The sequence below is a fragment of the Macrosteles quadrilineatus genome, unplaced genomic scaffold, assembly GCF_028750875.1.
Source record: "Macrosteles quadrilineatus isolate MER2022 unplaced genomic scaffold, UCM_ALF_1.0 Scaffold_9__3_contigs__length_116548681, whole genome shotgun sequence".
In the NCBI taxonomy this organism is placed as follows: domain Eukaryota; kingdom Metazoa; phylum Arthropoda; class Insecta; order Hemiptera; family Cicadellidae; genus Macrosteles; species Macrosteles quadrilineatus.
This window is the reverse complement of record NW_026542602.1, coordinates 12,730,187-12,756,920: the sequence shown is the minus strand read 5'-3', so window position 1 is coordinate 12,756,920 and position 26,734 is coordinate 12,730,187. Positions and strand designations below refer to the sequence as shown.

The following is a 26,734-nucleotide window of genomic DNA, read 5'->3' as shown; positions in this document are numbered from 1 at the left end:
ATAACATTTGCATTTAATTATTGGAATAATTAAGATTTTAAGATTTTGACTAAATGCAGATAAAAATGTAAACCGTGGAAGGGACCAAAGAAAATAAGATGCTGTTCATTCCAATATTTGGCAAAAAGAAATCGCTTTGGAAGTTTGCAAAGTGGAGGAGGCAGAAATAATATTGACTATGAGTGACAATAAAATCCACACTGCTCATCATAGAGGTAATGACAACGTTCTTTGTTTACCAACGTTGTTATCGACCGCTAGAGCAAGTAGTTGCTACATTCTCGGCTAGGAGCAGCACTTACAACGTCGATGTATTTGTAGAATGGGCGCTACTGCTACTAGCGCGGTTAGTATCCTTATTCTCCGCGAGGCGCAGCACCATCAATGCAGAGGTACATATTGTCACCGGTAGAGGCGAGCTTATAAAACCGTCTGCTAGAGCGCGGTAAATGTGGGGGTAGTACTACCGATCACCGCCAAAGCGCTAAAACTCGTGTCGGTATTGCAGATTGCAGTATAAGGTAATGTTATCCATCCACCATAAAACAAAGAAACAAAAATCATGGTTAGGTAATGTATAGTCTGTAATTCACCTAGTTTATGATAAATTAAATTAATTCATTTGCTTTGTCTGGTATTGTTGTGGTTTTATAAAAACATTTTAAGTCAATAATGAATTACTATTGAAATATTTACTAAAAATATCATAATCTTCATCAGTCATGGTTTATAATTTGAAACCCAAGAATAGCACTGGTGAAATTCAGGGTTTGTATGGCTTGATGGGTAGTTTGGTAAAATTATAAAATACATAAAAATTTACAGTTGTTATTTACCAAATCTATTGATTATTAGACTACTACCTGTACTCCATTTTTACTACAAAAATTCGATATTTCTGCAAACATTTAAAATTTAATTCCTAGAATTATGACAAAAATTTTAAATAATTTTATTTATTTGTCAAACTGCTTACTTCTTTGTTTTACTGGCTTAAAACCCCTTACTTAAATACATCATAACATACGTAACATTTTAAAAATACCTGCAGACTAAGTGAATTGCTGTTTGCCTGGTTAGGTTTACTCTATAAAATCTGCTAAAAAATATCACATTTATTCCCTATTTAAATATAATTAGTTTAACCAGTACTTTTGATGCAACAGGGAGGGTAAAAAAGTTTTTTTTCAAATATTTATAGTTTATGTGGATATGATTGCATTTTCCAAATTTGATCAAAATATGTTCATAAACAAGCAAACTACAACAGTTTACTTAATCTCCATAAGAATAACTTGGGAATTTTAAATTTAAAATTTTTTGGAATTTTCTCCGTAACCATTAGGCCGATTAGGCGCATACTTGCGCTTCAATATACTAAATTAACCTATTTGTTTTTTTAAGCTCTACAAAATGCTTTGGAAAGAAATTGCTAAATTTTTATGTATTGGGTCAAAAATGGGAAAACCAATTTTTGCCCCATAAAACCCCTATAAACTCCCGTTCCCATAGTCCAATCATGCTGGTTTGCAAACTCATTCCAATAAATGTAGGTTTACATTTTTATACCAAATTTCATCAAAATCGGATAATTTTTGCTCGAGTTATCGTGCTAATGGACATATATACAGACTGTCCCAAAAGTCCCGGACCGGTTTAATATTTTCTAAACGACAACAGATAAATCAATAAGATTTGGTACATCAACACCACACCTAAAAATTTCCTTTTTTAAAGGAAATATCAATCTTCTGTCACGTCATGGAAACGTCCCACAAGGAGTCAGAAGAAAATCTTAAATAGAAGTATAGGTTGAAATGTACATCAAATTAAAGGTCTTTACTAGCATAATATGATGCCGCAAATTTGAACTCAAATGGACAATTGAAAACCCCAATTGTGACTGTCCCCAACTGTCCCCATGATATGACAGAAAATTAATAGTTCCTTAAAAAAGTAGATTTTTAGGTGTGGTGTTGATGTGCAAAATCTTATTGATTTATCTGTTGTCGTTTAGAAAATATTAAACCGGTCCGGGACTTTGGGACAATCTGTATATAAGAATTTGAACGGACAGTGTTTTTGGCCTCTAGGGACCTCAAAACGAAAAAAAAATCGGTCCCGGGTCCAAGTCTTACCATGGGTACTACGGTAATAGCTTATTCCCTATATGGGAAATTTGCTAATACATAAACACACATTTTTAAGAAATCGTCGATATAAAAACCTTGATAGGCAATTGCAAAACTGTACGTGAGTAAAATAGGCCTACTCAAAATCTTTGTTGTTCTCAATTTTAATGTGAATTTTTAGCCCAATAAGTGATGGCAAAGTACTCAATGTCAGCATACTGCATTGCATCAAACCTGATTACTGAGATCGAGATCCAAAATACCATCTCGAAACAATAGGCTTTTACATGGCTCACAACATTTACCGAAACCTAATACCGAGTGAGGACAATCAATAAGCTTTCAACCTATTATAGGCCATTAAAGCTGCACATTCCCAAACTGTAGTCACATTACCGTCAAAGGACTTCAAAGATACGTGCGGTTCACAGAGAATACACGATGATATTCACCATTTCCCTGTCAAATCAAACTATTGATTCACTCTTTGACTGAGTGGCCACAAACTTGCTTGTTGGTTCGGTGGAAAGGGCTTGAAATGTTAAATACCAATCAACCGACAACAGTTTTGACAAAACTAACTAGACACAACACATCATGATCACACCTGACCAAATACAAACTATGAAAAATGTATAGATACAGTAGGGCTTTACACAAACTTTAATAACTCAATTGTTGAGCTTTGGACTTATTTTAAAACGTTTAACTAAATTTATCTTTATTTTAAAGGGTACCATACCTCTTGATTGGAACATTTTATATATGCAAATTTATTATACAGTTCAATTTCATACAGCTAAAACATTCCAAACTCTTACCCCAAGGTAACTTGCAAAGGAATCAACTAACTGGTCTCAAAAAAATCCAACCATCTAAAATCTTTATTAACCAAAGTATAGTTTCACTGATTATGAAGAGTAGGCACTTACATTTAGTGATAAATGCTGAATTAAAGAGTCAAAGGTTATAGTTTATCTAGAAAGTTTAAACAGGTGAGTGCTGTAGCTGAGTGCTCTCTTGGTTATCAATTCTGAGAAAGTTCAGAGGCTATTTGATGGTTCACTTCACACTGGACCAAGTTGTCTTTGTTAGGCTTTGAATAATTGGGTAAGGAACCAGCTTATCTTAGTCACAAAGCTGTCAACTCATTCATCATTCACCACTCATCCGTGACTCATCTTCACTATGATATACAAACTTTGGTGAGTTGGCAGCTAAATCCAATCTAATCTCATTACTTTTCAAAAGACAACTAGAATCAGCTTGTATCTGTAGTTGTGTAGAGTATATATCTTATCAATTTACTTCAAGTTAAAAGTACTTCAATCCTTGTTTAACTTTGTTTCTCTTCAATGAGCGAGTCTGCTATGTTTAAAAACCCCATTATGCAAGTTTAAAATCAAAGGTGAATCGCGACAATTCGTGACAACTCACACCTCTACTACATATAGTTAATTGAGTTATTTGTTTAGCTAAAACTTCGATCCCATAAGCATCGTTCGGGTATTTTCTAAGCACAACATTTTAAATAGACCAAAATTATGATTTTAAATAGACCAAATTTGTATTTAAATCAGAGAATTTGTGCACTAGCACAATGTATACAATTCAGTGCAATATCTTTCTAAAGAGGAATGAAAAATATAGAAACCTTTGTCTATTTTCAGTCTTTTTATATTTACTTCTATGTTGCGGGAGATATTTAGATGGGTTGTGGGAAGAGGTTTAACACTAAACAGTTTAAAGGGCTTTACTGATGTGAAAAGGCTTACTGGGGCTCAAACTTGACTTATAAGACCCAAAAAAGGGTAGTTTCCAAAAAATATGTATGCGTTCAGTAATGCTCGCTCTATAGATAAAGGTTTAAATACCATTTAAAATTACACTTTTTATAAAATTGTTTGCCTTTTTTACATCTAAGATTTTTCATTACTATATACTTATATACTTCTGGTCCTGAAGGAGTCGTAGAGATTCATAGAGACTTTACCGTATAGACTTATAAAACCCCGAGGTTACCTGTTGTTTTCTGATTTACTAGTACTAACTTAGCCCCAATTAATCTCGACTGCAAGACATTTATTATTACTCTCCATTCATTTGTGATACAAAGTAGGGTGTAGCACTATAAACTTGAAAACCCCTGCAAATGTCGGAAGAGTACCTCCAACAGCGTGGTCGAACCCCATCGTGTGTTGTCTCTCATAAGATTGCTTGTGCCATCCCCTCCAACACAGCTTAACTTCGTGGGGTCGAGGGACGACATGGTGCGGGCCAACTGCCCAGGCGGCTAAACTTCGACTCCTGTGGCCACACTCATTTGATTCTATGTGTTGTCGAACCCCATAACTTAGTGCGGAAAAGCCGCCTCTTATGGCCCCGGCCTAAGGAGTTAGGGTATTGTAAAGTCTAGGAGACCCACTCAAATACTCCCAATACTTATATTTTCGGATCTACGTGGAATTGTGCGGCAAAAGTTTGCACGTTTCAGACGTGCTTAAAATTGTTTATTTAGGCTATTTGTATTTTTTATGTATCCAAAGATAATCCTTACCGTACTGAAATCAGTGTCGCATTTAGGGTAGACCCTACTTGTGGTCCTAGGCCAAATTAACAAGATTGGCGGATCACGGCAAAATCGTAAACATCTCCCACAATCACAAGACATCATCATTTCCACACGTGATTGCTTCAAAATTGTAAATAGGTATCTTGGCAGCGATCACAGGACATCATCATTGCCAACCGTGATCGCCATGAAATAGTGAACGTCTCCTGCGATAATGATTATCATCATCGCTACCACGGTCGCTGCGAGATTGTGAATATCTCCTGCAATCAATGAGGCATAATCATCGCTATCAGTGATCGGGGCTGCAAAATCATGAACGCAAAACCTTCACCTATTTAAGTCTATTCTAGCCAGAGTAGTGGACCCGAGTGCAGGATTAAAATAAGTTATTCCTACCTTAAATAAGTGGGATATGTATTTTGGTTCAGTGAAAAATTGGACTTGATTTGCCAGGAATATTATGTAATCACAGTAGGTGCAAAAAAGGGAACACTATCGAACACAATTGACTAATGGTATCATGGTATCTTCATCCTATAACTAAACAGTAATATTCTAAAAGTAAGTTTACACCTCAAAGGCCAAAAGTTTGTTGGCTGCTAGCTAGTGATATCAACACTGTACCTACCATATAACTCTTTGACTATTATATTGATAGACAATACAACCGCATGTAAAATTTCTCGCCATAGTTTTTTTTTATTATCGTAGTTGGATGTGAGCGACCGACAGGTTGTACTGATGTAACATACAAACTTTTTAACTAATAAAGGCCCACCCAAACTGCCGCGGTATGCAGTACGTCAGGTATTTTAAAACAACGTGAGCTAATGGGATCGCCCACACTGTTGGCGCGGTATACCGCCACCGGCGCAGTACCTACAATTTACCCTCGTACCATACCACAAAAAAGCTGCGTGCTCTATTTTTGCTGAACGTTATTTCATCAAGATGCATATTCTCAGTATAGAGCAGATGTCAATTGAGTTAGCAGCATATCTACTGATCGCTGTACCGCGTACAGTGCCAGTGTGGGCACCCAACCATACAGCTACCAGTGTATCTTTCGAGGTGGTATAAATAACCATACCGCAAACCGCGTACTGCAGGAGTTTAGGCGGGCCTTAATGGAACAAATTATTGTGATCTAGATAGCAACTGTTATGACCTATCAACTGTCAGCAATCAAATACATGGTAGAAAACTGAATTTAGACACTAGGCCTACCATTCTGTGACTGGCTCACACGACTAGGCCTATGATCTTTTTAATAAAAAAAAAAATGAAGACAGCTGGTCCATATAGGATGTCTACGTCAGTAAGTATAGTCAATGCTAGTATGTAGAAACTAACCTTAAATCAAGAAAGGTAGGGCAGCCTGTGGTGAGCAGATCTCGCTGTTAGTGCCCGACCGCTCAGTCCTGACCCTGCAACAAATAACAGTGAAATGACAAAGAACTTAAAAAGTTTTAGGCATAGAGCTAATCCATGTCTACTAAGATTTGACTAAATAAAGTGCTTAACCCAAAATAACTTTTTAGGCCTATCTTAAATGTTTAAGTTATCTATCATCCTAAAAGGTCTGCATCCCTTGAGGTACAACAAATCTTGGTTAGAAAAGGGATAACTTAGGTAACATATTTGCGATGAAATGAGTTTCAACCATAATAAAAATCAGTTTCTCGCAGCTGGACTGAAGCGGGCCCTTCAGTACCGGAACTAAGTGTGACGTAACTCAGTGGACGGAGAACTACCCGATAGAATTGTTCAATACAAAATTCATCTAAACATGAGACTGCATAACATAACAGATTTAAGCACCTTAAAAATAGTTGAAATGTGATTGTGACTATCTGATCGATTGAATATGTGCTACGAGGTGTCAATTAATCAAACATACATAGGCTACCGTATTGAAGGAGTAGGATTAATTTTAGAATCGTTTTAAGACATTTCCTTTCAAATTTAGGCCTAATTTCCAGTTTATCGCCACTAAATATTTCTTTCATGCCTGGGTGTACATACCACTGAGAACAGTTAACAATCTTAATGCAAATTGTAAAACGACTTCGGACAATAATATCACCTGCATAGCTTAACTTATTTTACGATACAGTAAGTAGTACGTAGGCTTACCGTACCTCTGGGATAACGTACTGTAACTATAAATTAATTCAACTTTGAAAAAATATGATTTATTGTGAAGCACCTTGCTATTAAAGAGTGTTATGTTATATTTCTAATTAGGCCTAGAATGAAAACTTTGATCTCCAAATTTGGAAGCACAATTTAGGCCTATAGATGTAAGTTAGCCTTAAGTTATTACTTTTTGCAACTCAAGCTGAACTTTATTGTTCATAATAAAACTAAGTTAAATAAAACCAACCGATTTTGTAAAATGAGATTCACAGAACTTTAAACTTTAAAATATGTACAGGAATGTAGTAGGTTTAGTCTTGGATAGGCTAAGTAAGAAAATCAATACTGAGCACTTCTCATCTTAGAGGTTATGTTGCTGTCTGTCAAAACTTCATAGTTCATAGTCGTAACTTAAAAAACACGAAACTCTAGTTAAAATATGCATACCTATTGGTTTTGAAGCTAAATTGATGATTTGTAAAGTTCACATTAAGTTATGTAAAATGTTTGTGCTCATAATTAATAAAATAACAAACAGAGTGGATTGCATTCTACTGTAACCTGTAATAGGTATCTGCTGAATCTGACTTGCACTTTGCAGACAATATTTTACACAAGTTTATGAATTATTGGCTTAAGTGTATTTCTTATGTTCTATACAGATAATTCAACCGTAAAACTATGTTACTAATACCAGTGATAAAGGAAGAATAGCCAAAGAACATAACTGAAGACCTCCCACTCACTAAGTAGTGCTACACATGAACATTTTAATAATTATAGACATTAAATGCAAAATTATTCTTATAAAGTTAGATCAAAACTGAATTACTGCAATTGTTAAGATGCAATGCGTGTTGATTGTTACTGTGATGGCGATTAATGTTTAAATTATCATCGTTATTGATAAAATTCATTCTGAGCCAAGCCCCCCACGATCATCGATGCAGTTTGGTTGTGTGAATTGATTATAATATAAACTTACCAAATTAAAGAACATTGTAACTGAAACAACCATTACTTAGTAAAGAATATACACCAAGGGCACTAAAATAACACATCACTACAGTCTATTATAAAATAAAAACACCGAATTTGACATGTAAACAAAATGGTAACCGTATCCATAAACCACACACACACGCGCATTGACAGCAACTAAATGCTCTTGTAAAATACCAGTCTACTATCTAGCGGAGAATCGAGGAACTAAAAGAGAGTGGAACAACAATAGAACATTGTTGACTTGATATCATTCCTTATCAGCTGTTGGCTGTAAAGCGATCAAAATTAATTATTGACCCCGTTTGACCCTCTATTTAGAAATTTTTGAATTTAACTTTTTTGTTGTCAAATGGGCTAACAGCTTCATTGTCAAACAAAACCAATAAATATTGGTACTGTACTGTACCATAAAAAGTACCATAGACTAAGGAACCAATTATCTGTGACTGTACTCAGTTTATAACTCGTACTAGAACATAGACATACCAACACAAGTAAACTTCTCTGACCATTGTTTGTAAATCTTGAAGCGTTGTTCGTGTCTAGTTCAAGTCCGGTGACACTTATTGCGTTTGTTGAAGAAATTTTGCTTCTATTATTTTAGGATTAATTTAATGATTTGTGCTTTACTGTTTGGTTGTATAAATAGGGGACAAGTTATTGTTTATGATTAGTTTGTTTTATGTTACTAAACGAGGTTTTGAATTACTTAAATAACAAGAAAAAAATTGTAAACAAACGACTCCTACAGTGCACCGGACAGAACTAACAATAAAATAGGCTTCCTGTTTCATAAGGATGAGAAATATACTAAGACACGGTATGGATCACGAATACTTGAACAGACCCGGTATGGATCTGAAAACAAATTATGTTACTGGCCCGAAAATAAACATTACTATAGTAAAACTTATTTAACATTGCTTAAAATGGAATAATTCCAATTAATAATAATTCGACAATTATTGTTGAAATCATGCCAGTAACGTCATTTATTTATTTATTTATTTACGGTATAACACCATTTTTACAGGGTTGACATTACAGTGTTGACATGCTGATACAGATACAATATTGATAGATTAAGATTAGATGAACGAAAAGTGATAAATGAATGAAGGTGAAATGTGAAATACAATTGCTTAGCCTAATTAAATTTTATTCCCTTCTGCCTTTTCTCATGCTCTTTTACTTTTTTTGTTATTTTGCAGGATTTATTGAAAGGCAGATAGGAACTAACATCACATGCTAATGGAAAAAAACTTGTTGAATAGCAAGCATAACAATGGATAGAATTAGGTAACAATAACAATCGATAAATACTACAAGAAAACATGCGGCTAGATAACAAGAAAGATAATACATACATCAATTCAATACTAACATCACATGCTAATAGAAAAAAAAACTAGTTGAATAGCAAGCATAATAATAGATAGAAATTTGGAAACAATAACAGTCAATAAAATACTACAAGAAAACATGCAACTAGATAACAAGAGAGATAATAACTACATCAATAGTACAAGCAATATCAATAAACTAGTGACAGACGGCAATAATGACTAGAGAGCATTGATATGCTCCCTAATGTTAAAACATTTCTTAATGTTTATGATCCATACCGGTTCTGTTCAAGTATTCGTGGCATGGATCTTCAAACTATGTTACTGGCCCGAAAATAAACATTAGATATACTTGCCGTGCCTTCCAATGGTTTAGTATGCAAAAGAGACAATGTTGGTTCTTTGAAAATGTCTTAAAAATGGTTTCACATCTACGGTATGTGAATCTTTTTACTATAGGATTCAGGCCAGATTTTTTTATGTTTACGAGCCATACCGGTTTCTGTTCTAATATTCGTGATTTTTACATAATTTATGCAGCCTTTTTCAGAAGGTAAAACCATTTTCGTTGGTTTACAAATAATTATTGTTTTGATAAAGCCTATAAGAAATTACACTATTGACTCCTATTATCTCATAATATTAAAAATACTTTGATTTGTTCAGCATTTCTCAGAGACTGCTTTACAGAACCTTCATATAAATTAATCAAAAAACATAATATATGACAACAAAATCAAAGAAAAAATAACCTAACATAAACCTACCAATAATTCTTCCTTTGAAGTTCATTGTTTATTGTGTTGTTTGTTGTTTGTTGTGTTTTGTGATTGGTTATTATTTGAATGTTGTATCATAACTTGACTGCTATACAGTGCATATTTTTCGACTGCTACCCTCTGTAGTGTATTTCAACTTAGGTTGGGTGTTTGTGTATTGTTAGTTGTAATGTGTTAATTAAGTTTTTTTTCACCTGAGGACGGGATCAGATTCCAGATCCCGAAACGTTGTGTATTGTTTTTTACATTCGTGATGGAAAATGTCCTCAATAAACCTTTGAACAACACTACCAATAATATAACAACTTAAATAATCTAACAATAAACAATAATCTATGTAGGTAGTAATTTGCCATTATTTTCCCCCTAAATGCTGCAAAATAACAATTTTTATAGAGGAGATCGTTTGTAAAACTTTGGACCGAAGTACGTTCCTGACTCAAGCCCTGCTTTGGAAAAGTGTAGCAGGAGTTTTCAATGGCAGGTTATGCGATAAGAGACATTCTTCGGGAAGGAGAGCCTCTAAAGGTACGGTACTGTGGCGCCTGTAAACAAGAGCTTTGTGCACCGTGCAACACTTTACCGCATCCACCGTCATCCCTGCTGCAGCTCTGTGGAGAGATACACGCTCAATACCTTTTGGATAGAAGATCAACCAAATTTTCAAGATAAACCAAGATCGGTGCATGCCTTTTCCTTAGATGATTTTATAAGCCAGGAGACCATAGGTAAGTTACACCAAGATACTAATGGCACGAACTTGTATCAACGATTTAAAGAACTACTGAGTAGTTTATATTGTTGACTTGTGCATACCCTTCATTTTTACTAAAATGCCACCACAAAAGGCTTTAAATATTCCGCTTATATATATACTTGGAAAATGCTATTTATATTTGTTTAGATATTCCAGTACCGTATACGCCTTTAAATGGTTAATCCCCACAAAGCCAAGTTAATTTTGAAGTTCTCCATTACTTTCTTGTAATACGACTCTTTTTTGCTCATTGGTTTTGGTAGTCAACATCATACTGAGTCATTAGTTTGTCAGGTTTTGAATTTGTAGCCAATAAAAATGTGAAATCATAGGCTTTACTAATGTGTGATTTTTAAATGAAACTATTAAAAAGCCTAAACGAATCAAATGCTCTAAATGTACTCAGCAATAAAACTACCGATTCTGCAAATCCGACCCATAAAGAGGTTCTATGGCACTTTTAGCTGAGCTGGTTGACTTTTAACAAGTGCTCGGGGAACGGTTATGTTAATGTTTACGACTCGCTCGAGAAAGCGCTAAAGTTGGCTCAAAAGAGCCGATAATAATTCCAAACAACTTAATATTCGTTAAAACCTAAGTTACGCGCATTGATATGGTTTACTGATAAAAGGTATACAAATTTGGTGAAGCGATTACCACAATTCCACAAATGTAAAATTTAGCCCTATATAGTTCCACAATTTGGTAAACGTAGGCAAATAATTATATATTAGTGATTACAATCAAACGTTGTTCCAAAAGTTGTTATATTCCAAAACTAAAACACGTGTCATTACTTTATAATTAAGTTGGGGCAATGACTATTCGTCTTGCCTCTCACACGTAAATGTAACTTTAGAAAGAACTACATTTAAAAAGATGTTTTCCAAAGGCCAAAAAACGGTGATAATGTTTTTTTGTGGTATAGTTAAGTCGTATTTAAAACGTTTTGGACCTAAAAATAGTCACTACACCACGATAAATCAGTTTCGGTACCGTACCCAAAGTTTCTTTTATTCTTAACAAAAACATTAGAACTTTTTTGTGACGGAAACCGCCGTCTTTCAATCTAACTATAATTTGATCGTGTGGACATAACCTTCTTGCGTGTTTTTACAATCGATGCCGTCTAAATGTTTTAGCAGCCATTGATTATAGACCACTCCCTCCAATGGCTATCTCCTTCTCTCACTCTCACATATAAGACCAGCACTCTCTCTTTCGATTTCTGCCCACGCTCGATTTCGAGCGGTTGCGCCTCTGGCGTGGTCCATGTTACGTAATCTTATTCGAAGTTTTGATTGCTGTATTTAAACACGTTACTTCTCGCATATCGTTTAATTAACATAATAATAACCGAGACAGGTGAAAGTTAGCACAAAGTACAAATTTTAAGATAAGGTTCCTGTCAGGTCGATCAAATTTACTTAGTACCATAGCACCAGAAAATCCTGGTGGGAATTATATACATTACAAAACCAACAAAATGTAGCCTGACATCGATAAACGTGCCACATCAGTTGCAATTAAACTTTTGAAATCAATTAATCACTGTACAACGATAATACAATTACAGTACAAGTAGGCCTACTGTAGCTTATCTTACGCTTTACAAATATGACCAAGAAAGGCACATTTTACATTAATTTCAGCTTGATAAACGAACGCATATTCAGGTTTGTCTGTTACAAACTGAAGCACAATAGTAATAACCTGAGGCGAGCCAGTTCATGTTTTCCGCTTAACTTCAGGATCCCATTTCCGGCCGACCTCTCGCCGGATGTCATCCGGTATCATCCGTTCTGATGTCGATTTTGAAAATATTCCGATAATAAATTGATAGTCTTTCTCATAACGGCGACTCAAAGTTTTGAAACTGCGGTTAGGTTATCAATTATTAGACAACAATTTAATAGAGGGCGACATTTTAAATAAATTTGTTGTTAAAAGGGTGAAAAGAAATCAATGAATAAGTTTCTGATAATGTAAAGTAACAAAATAAAAAAAATAAAAAACACTTGACGAGCAGGTTATTTTAAAATTAAGGTTATTTTGAAATTTATATTCTGTGCTCTCTGGTTATATCCTATTCTATAGTTTTACCCTTTGGCCGTGAATCACACATTTCCCCCGATTTCACTGAACACAGTGACGTCAGAGATAAAATTCCCTCCACGGACTCGTCCTGTTAATCCTTCAGGACCTCGGGGAAGTCGTTACATAATTAGACGATTTATTTCAATCCAAAAAATGTCTTATTGAAATGCCTTATTGAACGGAAATTTGCTTTACAATAATCTGTTTTATTTCATGTGTAAGATACGACCTTTATAACTGTTTTGGCAGTATTTGTTGATTAGTAGTAAGCCAGATTGGTTCTTTCTGTTTCTATGATAGGTTATAAAAAGTATCAAATCGTTCCATGAATGAAATTTAAATATAAATGTTTAGAAACATTCAAAACCGTCTTGCTGTGAAACCCAACCCCAAATATTAATTGATTTTCCTTAAAACAAATTTGAAGATGTTCCAAAGTCAAAAACTAGCATAAAGCATAACATCATACATGCTATTTCTTACATGAGAAAACTGATAGTTGTGAACAGTTATTTATGAAAATAAATAATGTGTTGGTTAGTCTATGGTAATATCCAAATGTCCCAGATTTAAAATCCATGCAAAAGTCTTAGCATAACCTTTGTCTATCGACACAACTAGACATTCCATCCCCATGTTACAGTTAGTTGTCGCCAGTTTTCCAATCAAATTCTTCCTAGTTTGTGTGAGCCACCCAAGATTGCGCTAATCTAAATTACAACTTTTTGTCGAATACACTAAAAACTATGTTTGTTACCAAGTCAATCTATGGAACGACTTATTATGATCTATAGCAGCTGTAATGACCCATCAACTATGTCAGCAACAAAATATAAGGTATAAAATATAATTTTAGACACTAAGTGCATTCTTTGAACGGCTCACACAACTACAACGTACAAGTAGATACTTTTGTTTGCTATGTTTATCACTTTTCTTTACATAAAAGTACACCAACACGATTAGCTGTATCGTTGTGAAAGGTATCGCCAAATGTTACACTTCCAACGCCCAAAGTGCGACATTTAAATAATATTTCAACGTATGCTTGGGTGAAATATTGAAATTATTTGTTAACGGTGGGCTACTTGTTATGTTCAAACCATAAACTGTCTCTCTCATACTAGCTATGGTTTGAAACTATCAAAGGATCTTTACTATGATCATGTCACCACTACTATGATACGAAGTTTAAAGCCCATTTGGTATGTAGTCCAGTGGTATGTAGCTTTCTCCAATTTCAAATCATCCCGAATCATATGCTGTCTACCACTTTTAGGTAATCCTAGAGTACCAATGGTATAACTTACTTCAATCTCTAACCGCCCCTGTTGGAGATCAGCCTCAACATTGGTGATCCGAAATCATATTTACAAGTAGGGCAGTAGGGTATAATCACAGACTCTGTGGTATAATTAAGTGATCAATGTTAATTAAGTGAAACATTACTAAACATATTTTTTACATCCACTAACAACAACATATATAACTTGAGGACAAACGTGAAGCTTTGAAGGTAAGTTAGATTGGATATGAGGCTCGGATTGCTACTTATAATTGGATACTATGTAAACATGGTTAACCATAACTACCACAGAATGGTCGTGGTTAGATATCAACTCTAATGATCCAACCTAACTCCGTTTAGATCACTACTATTTTTACGCGGAATTCCTTGTTAATTATGTTGTTTGTATTTTGTTAAAAGTTACAAGAAAAAAATCCATAGCTCTTTTTGTAATAATATCAAACAATGCTGGTGGGTTTGACATAATTCCCTTGTTTATTGGAACAACATAACCCTCCCTGAATAAATTACTTATACGTTACAGTATTGAAAATTTCCCACCAACTGATAGATAATCTATTCTTGCCACATACAAGCTGGACAATCTTTAAGGATAACTTTATTGTTATCAAAAAGACAATTTCCGATCCAACAACAAGAGTAGGTCCATAGCCTCCTCTAATACAAGGCCGCGGCGAGTCAAAAGTGGCAAAACCGCTGTCCCGTCAAAACGAAACAGCTGTTGCACTAATTAATAATGGACAGTATAGGCAATGTTTATATTTACACTTTTGTTATTTCTGGTATTACCATGGCAATAGACTTGACGTCGCGACGTTGCCACAAGCCAATGCCAAGGCCTTGGTTGCATACAGCTCCTTCATATGGGGTAGACTTTGTTGAAGTGAAACAGCTGGACATTTATTTTACGAAACATACAGGATCCGTTGTGTGACTGTGGGGCTGAGTCTGTGAGATTGATAATGAATCACATTGAGAACGATCGATTGTTCTTTATGAGCTTGATTCCCTAGTGAGTTACCTCAGACCCTAAAATGACTCTTATTAATTACAAAATAATTAATAAATGAACGCATCTTAACACAAAATCTAATTCATGAATGTTTACAAAACAAAAATCAACATAAAAAACATATGATAGTAAAAATAGGTATAAATGAATTATTAACAGTCTTAGAGAAGACATAACAGTCTCCCCCACTATTTTGAACTTGCAGTGTATTATTATGAAAGCACAAAGTCCTTGTATCGGCCCGGCATTTGCCTTTCTCGCCTTGATCTCTCTTGATTCTCAGGAATATGGCCATTGTTTGTCTCTGTTTCCTGAACTTCTGGAACCTCTGAATTGTTTTCTTTGGAAGTTGGCGGTTTTTCGGGATTTGATGTTCTTACGGCAGTTGATGGTCTTTCAGGAGTTGACGGTCTTTCAGGATTATCTAATTGATTATAAGGAGTAGCAGCCGTAGTGTTTCCTTTGGTGCTGTGTTTAGAAGCCCGTGGAACATCAAATATGTGGATTGGTCCAGCCCTAACAACCTTTGGTTTTGGTATCAAAGTAGACCGCAATTGATCAATGTGTCGTTTTATAAGTCGGCCTGACGTATCAAGGGAAACTAGATAGTGTCGAGTTCCCAACTTTTTATTTACCTCTCCAAACTCCCAAACGTTCTTGTTGTTCATGAAGAGACGAACCTGAACTCTCTCCCCCTCATTGAATGACCGTGCAGAAGGATTCTAGTTGAAGCAAAAAGCATTTCTAGTTGAAGCTTTTTGTATGTTAGGAAAAATGGCATCCATTCGTATTCTTAACTTCCTGTGGAGGTTAAGTTCAGCGGGTGATTTGCCACATGCTAGAGGAGTTGCTCGGTACCGCATTAAGATCTTCTGGACCTTTATTGCCATTGGTATGTTTTCCGAAGCTGCGGACTTCAGGCGGTTCTTCAATGTTTGAACAGAGCGTTCTGCTAAGCCGTTTGTTGCTGGGTGTCAACACAAAATCTAATTCATGAATGTTTACAAAACAAAAAACAATATAAAAACATATGATAGTAAAAATAGGTATAAATGAATTATTAACAGTCTTAGAGAAGACATAACAGGCCCTAAACTTGGATTATAGATCTGGCTTTCTAAAGACAGTACAGTATCAATGTTTCCAAAAAAATCGTTTTAGGGGCTTTATTTTATTCAAAGAAATTACATATACCTAATACATATTTTGTGATTATTTATCTTTTAGATTACATATGGTTGAAAAGAGGTACCATAATATAGAATAAGTTTAATATAGAATTTTGACCAGCTGAAGCAATTTTTTTGCTATCTAAAATAATAAAGATTAATGAAGCACTCGAATTTGTGCCACAGTCTAGATACTATGTTCTACCTTAGAATTTGTCATCCAAGTAGTTGATATGGCATACAATATGCTAAGGTTTACCACAGAGAAGTGAAGTACTTTGCTTCTCTCGTGTTTACCTGGTTGTCAACAAGTTATCCTATCAGTTTGGCTTGGTTAACAAGTTTGCGTACTTAGCAGAAATAAACACATTCTGTTATGTGATTTAACACAACTAAATCAATAATTGATAAAATGGAAGAATTACCTTATCCAACCACAGTTGCTAGTATGACAACTAGTTTCGTTCCTTAGAACATCGTCAGGTCATTGTATGCAACCACATCTTCAATGTAATAATACATTGTGGTATGTCAAAAGATTCTTTAAAACACTGTCAGAATCACAATAGTAAAAACTAGTCATGTTGATCAAATTATTAAAATTGAATAAAAAGTGATAAAACTGGTTAAAACTGTAAAGGCTGGCCAGCATTCTCTTATCACTGTCACTGACTAAATAAAACTGACTGAATCATTAGGTGTCTTCATCTTCATCTCTCCAGTGCCACCTGTATTTCAGTTTGTTTTGTTCTTGTTATTTGATACTTCTTTGATTTGTAGCTTGTCAATATATGTATCAAATATAATATTTGACTGGAAGGAAGTCTGATCATTTAAAATGTTGAATGGGTCGAGTTTTTTAGCTTTGTAGATGGTGAATTCTTCTTTGACATCAAGCTTCTGAAGAATTCACCATCTACAAAGCTAAAAAACTCGACCCATTCAACATTTTAAATGATCAGACTTCCTTCCAGTCAAATATTATATTTGATACATATATTGACAAGCTACAAATCAAAGAAGTATCAAATAACAAGAACAAAACAAACTGAAATACAGGTGGCACTGGAGAGATGAAGATGAAGACACCTAATGATTCAGTCAGTTTTATTTAGTCAGTGACAGTGATAAGAGAGTGCTGGCCAGCCTTTACAGTTTTAACCAGTTTTATCACTTTTTATTCAATTTTAATAATTTGATCAACATGACTAGTTTTTATTACTATTGTGATTCTGACAGTGTTTTAAAGAATCTTTTGACATACCACAATGTATTATTACATTGAAGATGTGGTTGCATACAATGACCTGACGATGTTCTAAGGAACGAAACTAGTTGTCATACTAGCAACTGTGGTTGGATAAGGTAATTCTTCCATTTTATCAATTATATATTCCAACCAAGGGTCACAATGAATAACATAAATCAATAATGTCTGTGGTTAAAGTTAACACCTAAAATAATGATTTGTCTTTTCATGGTAGTCTGGGATTGATATTGAAGAGTTTCAATCACCTGACAAGAACACTCAACAATAATGCCCTGTATCGTACTGTATTGACGAAAATGCCATTATAGGCCTATGCCAAGATGCATCTAGATATGCTGGGATAGGAATGTAACAAAACATACATACATACATACATTTTTGTTTTACTGTATTTACAATGAACGCCGAATTCGCAACTAAAATGTTTCTGTCCAATTTGTTAGTCGATGTATTTGAGACATTGAATTTGCAAATTTGTTCCACTGTGTTGTAGACCTACTTAGACCGTGGTCACACTCGTCTTAATGATGGTATATTGTAGCTGAGTGAGTTTAAATATTCAAGTAAGTATTTGGGAATCAAATGTCAGAACACAACAAGAGAAACTATTTGCATTATATTCCCTTATTATTTGAAAAGAATAACTTAATTATACTCCTGAAACGCCTGAAAACGGATATAAAATCTTTCTTACCAAACACACATTTTCTTTGCAAAGAAGATTAGCCTACGCTATCTTTTTATTCATACAGTTTTGCCTGTCATCTTCAAAGGAAGAGTCTATCCTTTCAGTACTCCAGTTAAGTACTCCAGTGACTTAACTACATTAACAATTGTTACAATAACCATTGTCATTTGGTTGCTGCTACTTTAAGGACGGTTTACAAGCTCTTAAAAGTGTCACTCCGCTCCACAAGCTAGCTTTAGATGGAAATCGTGTATTTCGTTATTTACCTAGGCAAAATACCGTTACAAAAAAAGGACATTTCTGAAATTAGAACAAACAAGCTCTATGATAACTATACTTCTGTTATTTTGTATTTTCCATTACAGTATAATATTATAATCTACGTTTGTATTTAACGTGCACACTGTGTTACATCGTGAATTTGATTTACGAGGTGTAAGTAGGTAAGGAAAAACTCAATGCATGATTTTTCAATAAAAACATATATTAGGTCATAATAAACTTGAGTATATAACTGACTCATAATAATAAACTTGAAAATAAAAACAGTTTCTAAATAAGGTATCCAAACCAACCGAGCCAAAGAGAAGAAATAATCCTCTAAGCACATTCTGATGTATTCTACACTTGCGTCTACTAAGCCCACCTCATGCATTAAACACATTTCTCCACTTCCGATACTTTCGTGGCACAAGTGTTAAAAATAATTTTATATTTACACCCTGGAAATAAATACTACCTCAATAGCATGGCTTGGGTATCGTATAAGTTTTGATATCATAATAATGATAACAAACCGTATGATAAATCTGACACATACTTTCTCACATAAGCTTGCCAACAACCTTTATTATGGGTAAGCGGTGGCAGTAACTATGATATTTTATCACAAAATGTTCAGTAACTTTTGAACCGTAATTTTTACAGCAATGGGGGGTTACACTATTTTGTTTAAAATGATAAGGACCATAACATGCTAACATGTATGTCATAACATACATGACATTTTTTTAATAAAAACTGTCTTTTTTTTAGAGAATCCGATTGTTCGATATTTTATGGGGTTTTTATGGGAAAATAACATAAGTTACAATAACTTTTATTGATTTAATAAATATTTCTTGATACTGATTCTAAGTATTAGAATTGAGTGAATACATCTAAACTATATTGTCATCAATATAGAATACAAACATATCTGGAAAAGTGTGATATTCCTACGAGTTACCAGTTTGCTTATTGAAGGAAAATCTTGAGATAGACTTTGTAACGGTAAAAATGTATAAACAATGTATAAAAATATACAAACATCGTACAAAACTGTAAAAATCCCAATTTTGTTTCTTTTGGTTGTATCCATTGCTTACTACTGTTATTTATCGATACATACTTTCGTTGTATGTGCATCAGATAACTCCTGTCGTCACAGACTAAGATAATTCAATAAGGATTTTTATCGTTGCATCAAGTAGTCTTTCTTATGTCTAAATAGACTTTAGAGTTTTTTTCGTTTGATAACAATTGAGTGTCACTTTATAACTCACAACATAGTGATAATCGTTGAATAGACACCAGCACTACTGCTAGACACCTGCACTAGTGCTAGACACCAGAGTGTTCCCTCTGTACCTTACTTCTCTATGGTATCACGCACAAGTCCTAGACCCATGTGGTTGGGCAAATGCAAGGTATAACAATTCACGTAAAAAAATAAATGCTATTTTCTAATTTTCGAGAAGCCAGAAACATGAATTTTTACAAAAGCAATGGTAACAATAACATTCCTTGTGTATTTTTATTTAAGTTAACAGCCTCGTTGGAGTTTCAGTATTAGTACAAACGCAAACAGTTAAGACGATTATCCACCCAGTTGAGAACTAATTAAATACATTATGGTAATAGGTATTAAAACGCCGCTCCCACTTTGAATAAAACAGTCGCTTTAAGCTAAATCGCAGCTTCAGTTAGAGCTAGTTATGTAATAATGAAAAGTAATTGGAAATTTGTAGTCACTTTGTAAGTTCTGCTTTAAACTGTTTACATTAAGGGTGTTTTTTTTAATTGACAGTTTTAACAAATTACATAGAGTACTTACAAATTAAGTTTCTACCATATTAAGGAATCTCTTTCATTAGTATTGTAATGTCATTTAAGGTTTTAAAATAATTTTAGTGCATGTGGTTGCCGCTGCTGGGTCGAATGAAGGGCGGTCTATAGTTCCAGATCACTTTATACAGCAGCTGGAGCCGTATATCGGCAATAAAATTATTAATGTTGGCTTCCAAAGCGTCCTATTGAGGCTTATACATAGATTAGTTGCTTTACGTATACCCACAAATAATACTCCATTGTCGGCATATCGCATTATAGTGGTGGCCAGTTCACAGGTCACACGAAATTATTTAATCACCAAATGTTAGTTGGACGATATTGTTGGTTTTGAAACGAAATGTTACCTAAACATGAGTATGAGATTAATTTATAAATACTACATTACATTAAGTGTAATTGTAATTTAAATATATAATAAGTAAATACAAAAACTTAATTAGTTAACAAACGAACAAAAACAACGATACACTTACAAAAAGACTAATATTGCGCTGTGTTTGCAGCAAAGAAATGTAAGCTATTCTAAGCCCAACAACAATAGACAACAATGGAACAAGCTGCAGTCAAGACAACAGCTGATAATGCTGGTACCCTTAGCTGCAGTCGAGAAATAATCTGTATCTTCTTAACTAAACTTTAGGGTTTTATTATAATTGAATGGTCCAGGTTTTTTTTTACTTTTTGTTTTTGTAGCTGTTTTATGTTATTCGAATTATTTTTTTTTTTTCACAAACCGTCAAAATCCTGGTCTTGTTACTAACGCCGACACTTGTTAGATAGATCATTAGCCAATGCCATTAACTCACATAATTGAATTGGCATCAAATTTTCAGCATCATTTATGTCTTAACGACATGACATTTAGGTCAAATTTGATCCTCTTGGGGGTGGACCAGTAACTTCCAGATTTGATGGTGATCATTTTACCCATTTGGCGACCCACGCAATCAATTCTGTTGTCCAAAACTAAGCATTATACTTAGCTTAAAATCCAATACACTCTCTAATATACAGTCTGATATTATCTAATAGCCAATGATAAAACATAATACCTTGTAAATATGTCACATCATGTAATAACATCATGTAATTCTATTAGGCATAATGAAGAAATACAATATAAGCATAAATCATTTTCCTACATGTTTATTAGACGAAATGTTTATAAATATATAACATTTTTTATCAGAATGTTTTTATAAAACTTAATAACCTTTTTATATTGGCTAGGGACTTTGAAAGCCAGCGGTGTAATGCCCTGAGCTAGGATTTTGTCTTTTCCTAAAGCCGCAAAAGACACATTTTAGGAAGTAAGTTAACAGTTTTCTTTAAAAATAATCATTTATAAAAGCCTAACATTTAGAGATTTTTATGTTATGTTATTTTGTAAATATTAACTTAATAAAAATCTAAATTTTATTAATTTGATCAGTTTTTCTTTTGTTCCGTGTGTTTTTTTTTGTGATTATAAATGCTGATGTAGTAACAATAATTTTATATTTGCGTTTATTGTATGCCAAATTAATAATTATCTAAAAGATAATTATATTGTTTCTTATATATTTTGTGATAATAGACGTTATTATGCATCAGCGCCGTATTTTCGTAAATCACTCAATTTTACACTTACACTCCAAGCACCAGGTATTTTGTATGGTATTGTAACAATCAAATAAATATGAGCTTCATTTATTAAGATGTAGATATCGTTAAATATTTTAGTGTAGACCAAATGGAGTTAATTTTTTTCTGTGAGCGATATATCAAATTAATTTTGTTAAAAGGTACCAAGGGTAAAGAAACAATAGAAATGTTAATGAAGCTGATTTAAAGTTACAAATTACATCCTTAAAGTTGTCACCAAACTAAGCTTTAGTGTTTTCGTTGTTATTGTTTTTGTTAATTTCCTAAAGTGTCATCTTTGAATACTGCATAATATAGCCCTTTATATTTATCATTCAAAATTTTTTTTAATCTACTTGGATCAAAATCATTAATTTTAAACAAAATTTTTCAGTGTAAAGAATTTAAGCTACAGGGACTTAAGGATAGCCAAGAAATATAAGTTCTCTTTGTATTGTTTATTATTGCCTTGTTAAATAAAAAAAATATTGAAAACCTATCAATTATTTAGAATAATCATTACTGTATTGTAGGCCTACTAAATAAAAATAACTTAGACGTTGTCGGGCTTTGCTCAAGCCACTTTCGATAGTTTGCCACAACTACCAAAGCTTGTGCATAATTACTTCTTAAAACTTCAAACCGGATATTTGAAGAGCTGCAATAATATATCAAAGTATTTTTAAAATAAAGCTAAACAGCAAATCGCCAAAGAGTCTTTTCACGTCTGACTGGTAATTCTTTGACGTCTAATCCAATCAAGAAGCTTCTCTAGTTTTTATTTTCTGCTTTCAAAATAGTTTTCATATTAAAGGATGATTTAATACTTTGTGCTAGTAATATACACCTTTTACCAGAGAAATAGCAACCAGTTATGCAAATTGTACTATTGAAATATTTAACTCAACCTTAAAACATTGGCTTATCAACAAATAAATATAGATATTTTTCTATTTTGGCGAGTCAAAATAGTTCGTGTTTACTTTAAGTTGGTAGATAATTTTCAGTAGGATAATGCTTGACTCTGCTAACCGTAAAATTGTTTTTAGAAATACGTTTGGGTAAGTATTTAGTTAGTCTTAGCAAGTGCTTTAACTTACTTTTAACTCACTGATTCTAAACTCATCTTCGGTGAGTGAATTATACAACAGCATATTCGCCATTGATTTAGAACAACTGGGTAATAAGTGGTATAACAGTTAAGATAGGTACATTATATATTTTGTAAAGTGAAAGTAAGCACATTATAAAATACACTTTCATTGACCTTATTTTTCAATCTTCGATTTCACTGTTCACGTCACAACCTTAAACAGTTTTAGAATAGTGTAAATGTAGATATCATCTTCAAAGTAAAAGGGGGATAAAGGAGGTAAAGATTCAGAGTAGATTCAGTATTTGATCTTACGCGTTTGCTGTAAGAAATTGACATTTGTTTACCTTCTTACGTCGAAGCATTTCTTTTACTTCTTCAGGCGAATATTTTATCCATCGTGGATGGGCATTCTATTGATGGGGAAATTTAAATGTAAAACCAAATATAACTAAAGTCGTTTGTTTGTGTGATTAAAATGTTTAATGTAACGTTTGTAATTTATTAGTATTATAAATACGAGCTCTATTTCAATTACACAAACCTTACTAGGTAAAGCATTGAACAATTACATCAGACTAGACGTACAAAGTTGATACAAAATTGATGAAAACTTTAATACAAAATAATTATTACTAAGAGGTATTACGGAAGAATAATATAGTTTAACTATAAAAGCCTAAAAATGGAATTAATTAGAATCGTTAGACTTAAATCATGCGGTCAATAATAGATTATAGATTTCCAAAAAATGAAATATAATTTGAAAACCTTTAGCTAGAAATCAAGAGCTAACTTGAATCATTAGGGCAGTTTTATGTATGTATATTAAAACCACTTTTGAAGTCCACCATTTAATAGTTATTGGCATATCAACAAACGATTTGTAAAAGGAAATTTGTCAGTTTAAACATTTTTACAAAAATGAAATGGTAAGAATGGAATCGAAACTGTCCCTGCAAAAAAACGATACGCAAAAAAAATACTTCAGGTATAAAAAGTTAAATTATTAAAATAATAAACTTACAATAATGAATTATAAAGCGTGTTTGGTCAACGCATACAAACAGTAAGACTAATTAAAGACGTTTGTTGACGTTTGGTGACTTCATTAGATGCCAATTAAAAGTTGGTAAATAGCCTTATCTATTATCTATTATAATATTAATAGGCAAGCATGTTTCTTTAAAACCTTTTTTCTCAGCTCGTGTGCATCGCAGGAAAAATCTTCGCATACTGTTAGAAAGATATTTTTCTGTAGGTGTGCAGAATCCCTTTAAAAACTAAAATAGGCTCATAAATAAGCACAAAAAATGAATTTGAAATTTGAAAAAAATTAACATGGGCTTTATGGGTTTCCATGCTGGTGACGAAATAACAACGAAATATAAACAGAAAATCAAAACAAATTGAAGAAACTCCAATCACATGTTTTATTTACAGTATGGGGCGAAAATAGAGAAGTCTGTACATTACAAATCTTTGGTCGAGTTTCGACCACTGGACGACCTCTAGTAACTATTAAATCACCCACTCCACACCATTTACTAAAGTGTCTTATATTTTACCAGGTTTTACCTAAAATTTGTTGTTTGCCTTACAAACAAACGTATTTCAAACTCCCAAACAATCTTTAATCTAACATTTTTATTGCAACTATTATGTATAAAGAATTGTCTAAAATTACTTTTAAATATTTTAGCTGCGTATTAGTCTTGAAAAGATAAAATATCACAATTAAATGGCTTATATATAGTTATAGCAATCTACATACTTAATTCAATTTTGGTTTCTCTGTGACTTCCCTTTTTCACCCAGTCTTCCTAATCGATTTTGTATGATCGAGATGTCAATTAAAAACCTGTCATCTACGATCGAATGGTAATTACAAAAGTAGGCCTAGTTGATTTTAGTGCTTCGCTAGCTGCCCCCATTGCTTTATTAACAGAGAACACATATAACTCTAGTGCTGCCAACTGTATTAATAATTGTAACCTAATTGAGGTATTTAAATTACTATAGTGTATATCTTCAACCACAATAGAAATAGTTTTTATGTTTAAATTGGTGTTGTTATTCATAATATAATAAATGTCCTAAAAAATATATTATTTTTATGCGATTGTAGTTTTCTTTAATGTTAATTTGTTCCAGTTAAGAAGTATTCTTTGAAACGTAAAAGGAGGTTTTCATTATTGGCTATGTTTCTAGTTTTTAATCCTATTAATATACGCAAACTGCGCACGTATCCTCTTGTTTACAAAATGTCTTTTAGAAATATTTATCCTTGATTTTTGTTTTTAAAAGTAGAGCTATGCGACCTACAAATGGATTTGTCGTAGCAATTAATTTACGACGAACGATACTCTTTTTTCTAAAGTTATTTTTAAAAACCTTTTTAAAGTATATATACTTACTCCAAACAAATCATGATCTGGATTCTGATCCCGCCCTTAAGTGGAAAATTTTATGAAAATGTTTATAACAGAAACAAGCCAATACTGCAAATCAAGATTAACTGATTTCGCCATAACACATTTTATACATGTTTAGTCAATAAGCCAATAAGTAAATTATTCGGCTAGGTTGACAAACTTGCATTAGCCAAGTCAATACATATGGATTATAGATATGAAATAACTATATAATGACATTTAGTGTTTAAACGATATATATATATATATATATATATATATAACACTAAAATTGCGCATACAACAGTGCAAATGGCTACGCAATTGACGCTATCACCAGGGGACAGTTTAGATTAGTTTTGTGTTTGTGGTATTTGTTGAAGCGGTCTACGGCAATTGTGTACCCAGACTTGAGAACCGACATTGAATTGTTTAGCTTAACTTGTGTAATAGTTTAGACTAAATATGGCTATTCCATGATTCAGTCAAGAATAAAATGACGCTTTTCCGCTCACTTAACACTTATTTTATTTGTATACAAATCAATTATTCGATATTCTGCATGCATAAAATTATACCTAAATTTGATCAAGTAAATTTATCTACCATGGAATACACTCTTTATAATCGTTTAGGTAGTAAAATTATCTTTATTTATGTGTGATTAAAACGGAAAAGATATTCATATCGTGTTAATTTTACAGCTCTACGCTTACAAAATGTTTTTACATTCTGTCAATTTGGTACTAGCTAAAATTTACAGTAGAATCTGATAAAAATATAAAAAACAAGGCAATAACCAAGACTCCTGTGGTAGCAACTGAGTAATAGGAAAAGGTAAATAAAAGAGAACTCCTATAAGAGATCAAAGTTAAAGAACATCCGAGTCATTGTATTCTTTTGTAGCTCGTAGCGTTTTTATTGTGGAGCCATTTTGACGTTTTAAGATAGGGTTCTTGTTTGAAACAAAAAACAAAAATAACAATTGTGCTCCAACTGCGCAATAAAGCGAAAAAATTTAACTGTTTTAAGTCTAGCTGTATCTTTGATCATGCAAAACATTTGATAATATCTCGTTGTAACCTTAATTACTAATTTATTTTACACTATCAGAGTACCCGTCCTTCGTACGGGATTGGCATATTAAGTATAAAATGCTTATTGCAGTTATACTCAAGCTTTGCCTTTGCAATGGGGTAGGACACGATTTGATA

The 26,734-nt window shown here is 33.3% G+C and overlaps 1 protein-coding gene across 7 annotated transcripts in view; it reads right to left on the bottom strand.

The window, feature by feature from the left end:
• LOC129002312 (tyrosine-protein phosphatase Lar-like) overlaps window positions 1-26,734 on the bottom strand; it is a 679,394-nt gene that overhangs the window by 467,760 nt on the left and 184,900 nt on the right. For 5 of the 7 annotated variants that reach the window (XM_054430010.1, XM_054430017.1, XM_054430015.1 and 2 more), the window contains exons 1-2: window positions 7,832-7,986; window positions 6,061-6,134 (exon numbers count right to left, since the gene is read on the bottom strand). The gene's annotated coding sequence lies outside the window, so the exon portion shown is untranslated. Of the gene's footprint in view, window positions 1-6,060; window positions 6,135-7,540; window positions 7,561-7,831; window positions 7,987-26,734 lie in introns of those variants that run through there. The other 2 variants (XM_054430013.1, XM_054430012.1) reach the window with 2 other exon arrangements.